This window comes from Delphinapterus leucas, chromosome 10, assembly GCF_059928025.1.
Source record: "Delphinapterus leucas isolate spDelLeu-1000000601 "Yukka" chromosome 10, BTC_Dleu_Yukka2, whole genome shotgun sequence".
NCBI lineage: Eukaryota > Metazoa > Chordata > Mammalia > Artiodactyla > Monodontidae > Delphinapterus > Delphinapterus leucas.
The window spans coordinates 5,450,548-5,456,656 of NC_143138.1; positions in this window are offsets into that span (position 1 = coordinate 5,450,548).

Sequence of the window (6,109 nt, forward strand, 5' to 3'; positions counted from 1 at the left end):
TAGGAGAAAGACTATAATGTTTATCAGTGGCCACTAGTCCCTTTGTGGTCTCTTTCCTATCCGGCTCTCCAGCCCCATCCCTCGATGCCCACTCCCTCTGGGGCTCCACCCAGCCCTGTTTCTAGTTCTTCAGATGGTCCAGGGAACGGTGGTCCTCCACCTGGACTGCTCTTTGCTCCTTCTCCACTCCACTCTTCCTATCTCTGCTCCACTATTCCTTAGTGATGCCTTTCTTGACCTCCTTCATTAGGTTCAACTCTCTTGACGTTATGCTCTAGAGTAGGATGTTCTCCTGTAGAGCCCTGATCACAATGGTTTTGCCAAACTTATTCTGTGATTCTTTGATTCACATCCCTCTTTCCTACTAGATTCCCTGTCACAAGGGCTGACGTCTGGACGCCTAGAATATGATAGGTGTTTAAGACATATGTATTGAATAAATGATAAAAGGGATAAAAGGAAGATCAGGGCAAAACAAACCCTTGTTAAGAGATTACAAAACAGGGCTTCCCTGGTGGCGCAGTGGTTAAGAATCCACCTGCCAATGCAGGGGACACGGGTTCGAGCCCTGGTCCGGGAAGATCCCACATGCCACGGAGCATCTAAGCCCGTGCGCCACAACTACTGAGCCTGCGCTCTAGAGCCCACGAGCCACAACTACTGAAGCCCCCACGCCTAGAGCCCATGCTCTGCAACAAAAGAAGCCACCGCAGCGAGGAGCCCGCGCACCGCAACGAAGAGTAGCCCCCGCTCGCCACAACTAGAGAAAGCCCATGTGCAGCAACGAAGACCCAACACAGCCAAAGATAAAAATAAATAAATTAAAAAAAAAGACATTACAAAACAAATCATTCCCTTGAATATACAAGTCATTTCTTAGAGCAAAATAGGCTTATCATTCTCAGACCTAAATTATTCAAAGAATGCACAGTTGGGTTTGTGTTTGTTTTTTTTTTTTTTGAGAATCCTATAACTAAGCCTCACATACAAAATGATAGATGACTATTATGTATTTTTTTCCTTCTCTGTATTTTTCTTAATGGAAGCACAGGGAACTTTCCAAATATCACTGTATGATTGGAAAAAGTGAAGCAGTGCCATTTTGGGGGGAGGAGGGGAAGAAAGGGGAAAGATTCTGAAAAGGGTTTATGTTTTCTAATCAAAGTCAGATGTAGAACTGATTCTGTGTCGCTTAAGGAACACACTTCATTTTCTCCATCAGTGGTCTTGTCCAACATTGGAGGTTCAGAGGAAGTCCCTTGAAGATAAGTGTGTCCTTCTAACTCAGTGCGTTTTATAAGTTAGCCGTCTGCTTTCAGCAGAGCAGAAACAGCACTCCGGGCAGACCTGAGACAACTGCTTGAGAAAGATTTCCCTTACAAGCTAAATGTTACATTTCCACTCAACAGAAAGGTACTGCTGTGTGGCCATAAAAAGCTGGCCCAAACCCTGTAACCTTTGCAGCCAGTGGTGTTATTTTTGGTTCATGCCAACACGGATCACAGCTGTGACTCAACAGAGCCGCTGAAGCAAGAATTCAAAGAGTTTAAAGAACAGCGGACTCAGAAATGACTTTTTTTCCCTTACGGTGTCATCATGCCACATTTCTTGTAGTTTACCTTTCACATTTACCAACTGCATACAGAGCAGCTCAGCTGTTGTCTGGCACATGAAATCCCGAGCTGCGTCAGCGCACTTCCCCAAATCCCACTGCAGGCGAAGGGTGATGGAGCTTTCCTTTCTGGGGTGTTTGTTTTACGTAAGTAATGACTTACTTACTTTTTCAGAGGTTAAAAAAAAAATCCTTGTTGATATATTTCTCCCTCAAATAAACCCAAAATAGGATAGGAGTTTGATTTAAATGTTGGTAATATCCCATTTGGAGGTGACAGAAAGCCCGTATCAATTGGTTCTGTTTTGGGTTTTGCTTTTTCCTCCATGTATATTAATTACATGAGGCCACGAACTTAGAGCAAAACAGGCATGGACTCCAGTAGACAACTTATGAGTCTGTTTATCAACATCCTTTAGAAGTGTGGCTTCGTTTTATTGATCACCACCTAAACCTGAAGAACATCGCCGGTTTTCCCCTTTGGGGATGCATAGGAAAGGGGACGCAGAAGAAATGATGGAACTTGTCCCTTGTCTACTAAATTACTGCAATTTGAGCTTTGTGGTTAAACTTAAGAACTCTAAGGACTAACATGTTAAGGTGCTATTTTTGTTGTTGCTATTTGTGAGAGAGATCGTTAATCAAATGTTTTACAGAACCAAGGGAAAAGGCAACACATTTGATCTATTTTCTCTTTGGGAAATAGACCCAGATTTTTTGTTCTATTGTTGTCATCACTCAGGTCTGCCACTTAGAAAATGCTCCATAGCAAAAGCTATGCTATGCTAGACACGCTGTCACTGAGACCAGACTCAGCTCTGCATTTGAATGTACTTGAATGTCAGTCTAAAAGGTGGAAATATAACTGTGGAGCTTTTCTTCCAGTAGCAAGGGTGTTAGCTTAAAAGAAATTATATTTCAGTGACATTCCTTGGATGTGGTACATGTATAAATCCTCTTTATACACTGTCTTCAAGTATTTACCGTTCAGAAAATGGAGCTAGGAGATTCTGCAGAAATCCTGTAGGTTTATCATTTTATTTATAGATGCAGAAAGTAGCACAAAGAGGTTAAGGCACTTGCCTAAAGTTACACAGCTAACTGGTGGTAAAACTGGGACTCGCAGCTAAGTTCAGAATGTCCTTGAATCACACCACCTGCTTTAGAACAAATTGGTCCAGAGAACTGACTGTTCCCAAGAATTCAAATTCACAAATCTTAAAAAAATTATTTTGATCACAAAATGTCATAAGAGAAAACACTGAGAATATTAAGTGAACATGGAGAATATTAATACAAATGGACATTGTGCCTATTGAAAAAAAACAGAGTATTGCCTGTATCCTTATGTGTATCATGATTTTGAGATTATTTTGGAAGTTGCTGAAATTCAGTTTGGCAAAGCAATTCACTTTGAAAGACGTGTTTAGGAAACTAAAGTTTTCTTTACTGACTTTCTATCAACAAATGAGCACTGAAATGTTATCTATAGAAACGAAGATTCATTTGTTCCTGGCACACATGAGGAGCTCAACAAATATTTGTTGAATGGTTGAATAAGAACTACAGTGCTGTGGAGGTTAGCCTGCAACTATAGACACATTAATAAGGTGTTTAGACCACAGTGTTGAGCAAAACAGGCCAGACACAAGTCAGCATCCTGCATGATTCCATTTATATGAAGTCCCAAACCAGGCAAAGCTAGTTAGACTGTTAGAAGGCAGGACTGTGGTTATCTTTGGGAGGAGTAGCTGCTGGAAGGGGGTCTAAAGGCTGGTCATGTTGTTTCTTGAACTGGGTGCTGGCTACACACGTGGGCTCAGCCTGTGAAAACTCATCAAATTTGCATCAAGACATATGCACTTTTCTGAATGTAGATTATACTTCAACAAAAAGTAAAGAGATATATATAACATTTCATCTTAGGAACAGAACAATTTAGTAAATGCTCAGCCCATGAAAGAAATTCCTGTAGCATAAGTAAAAAAAAAAAAAAAAAAAAAAAAGCAACAGAAGGTGGGGTGAGGATTTTACTTTCCATAATGCTGTACAATGTGCAACGCTTACACTGTCGCAGAATAAATAGAACTTTGACTTTGGTTTCAAAATTTATGCAGCTGCCTCCATAGACTTTTGACAGTTTTATCACATATTTCGCAGTTACAAAGCATGCTTCAGACATGAGGATGATAGATGCAGATGTTGGTAGGGCTTATATATCTACAGTCTTGTAAAACTGAAAAAAGAATTCAGCAAAAATAAACCATTATGGGACTTCCCTGGTGGCGCAGTGGTTAAGCATCCGCCTGCCAACTCAGGAGACACAGGTTCGAGCCCTGGTCCGGGAAGATCCCACATGCCGCAGAGCAGCTAAGCCTGTGCGCCACAACTACTGAGCCTGCGCTCTAGAGCCCGCAAGCCACAACTACTGAAGCTCACGCGCCTAGAGCCCGTGCTCCGCAACAAGAGAAGCCACCGCAGTGAGAAGCCCGTGCATCTCAACAAAGAGTAGCCCCCGCTCACGTCAACTAGAAGAAGCCCTCGCGCAGCAACGAAGACCCAACGCAGCCAAAAATAAATTATAAATAAGTAAATTTATAAAAAATAAAAGAATAAGCCATTCTGCTGGTCTATTGAATTACTTTGTCAGCTTTATGAAAGCACTTTGAGCATAACTGACTAAATATATAGTGGAGAAGAATAATCTTTCTAAATTAATAAATTAGTTTTCATTTTGAAAAGTCAGATTTCGGTAAATACCCTTTTTAGGAAAGAATATATTAGTATTAATGTATACAGACGTAATTTTTTTTTTTTTGCGGTACGCAGGCCCCTCATTGTTGTGGGTTCTCCTGTTGCAGAGCACAGGCTCCAGACGCGCAGGTTCAGCGGCCGTGGCTCACGGGCCCAGCCGCTCCGCGGCATGTGGGATCCTCCCGGACCGGGACACAAACCCGTGTCCCCTGCATCAGCAGGCAGACTCTCAACCACTGCGCCACCAGGGAAGCCCCAGAACGTAATTTTAAAAGAAACAGTTGATGCCCTTTAAAGTTGACATGAGAATAGAAATCATGGTCTAACTTCCAAATACCCCTACCTCCCCACGCCCTTCCCCCACTGCCACCCCCTTTGGTTGTCCTGTGAGCCATTTAAAAGAAAGAAAGCAGAAATGGTGGGTAAGAGGACTTCCTCACGTGAAATTTTCTTGAGATCATCAGTGACTGAACTACAAAATTCACTTATTTAGGCTTTTTACCATTTTGATATATAAGCTCCTCTACAAGAGAGGTTGATGCGTATTTATGTAGCCACCTTTCAAAATTTAAAAAGAGGGCTTCCTTGGTGGCGCAGTGGTTGAGGGTCCACCTGCCGATGCAGGGGACACGGGTTCGTGCCCCGGTCCGGGAGGATCCCACATGCCGCGGAGCGGCTGGGCCCGTGAGCCATGGCCGCTGAGCCTGCGCATCTGGAGCCTGTGCTCCGCAACGGGAGAGGCCACAACAGTGAGAGGCCCATGTACCGCAAAAAAAAAAAAAAAAAAATTTAAGAAGAACAGAATCTCAAGACTTCTGCAAGGACACAGGCCCTACCTCTTTTCCCCAATACACTGCACTTTGGAGCTAGATGTCCTGTTAGCTTAGCCATACAAAGGAATCCTCTTATTTAAGATTTTTGTTCATTCGACTTTTAATGGCCCTATTTCTTGCTTTTTTTCAACATAAGTTAAATTGTAGGTGAATTCCAACGTGCTGATCGCAATAAGCTAATCCAACTTATAAATCCAAAAATGCACTTTTTTTTGGGCTGCATTTGGTCTTCATTGCTGTGCACGGGCTTTCTCTAATTGTCGTGAGTGGGGGGCTACTCTTCGTTGCGTTGCGCAGGCTTCTCATTGCGGTGGCTTCTTTTGTTACGGAGCACGGGCTCTATGCACGCGGCCTTCAGTAGTTGTGGCGTGCAGGCTCTAGAGCGCAGGCTCAGTAGTTGTGGCACATGGGCATGTGGGATTGCTCTGAGTCATGTGAGATCTCCCCGGACCAGGGATGGAACCCATGTCCCCTGCACTGGCAGGCAGATTCTTAACCACTGTGCCACCAGAGAAGGCCCCAAAAATGCACCTTTTAAAAAATAGAGACTTTCCATGAATTCTTCTCAACAGAATGTGCGGTGTGTATTTCTAGGTGAATTGAAAAAATAGATGTGATCTAGAACAAGGCAACAGCTATATATTTTTGCAATACTTAAACAATTAACTCCCTTGGCAATTCCCTGGTAGTCCAGTGGTTAGGACTCCGAGCTTTCACTGCCGAGAACGTGGGTTTAGTCCCTGGTCGGGGAACTAAGATCGCACAAGCTGCGTGTCGTGGCCAAGAACAAAACCCAAAAACAAAAAACAATTGACTGGCCTATTTCTTTGTAAGGAAAACTAATAAGGAAATAGGCCTTCTCTAAAGAATTCAACCTAGCTGTAGCATCATATTAATAACTTTATTTAGC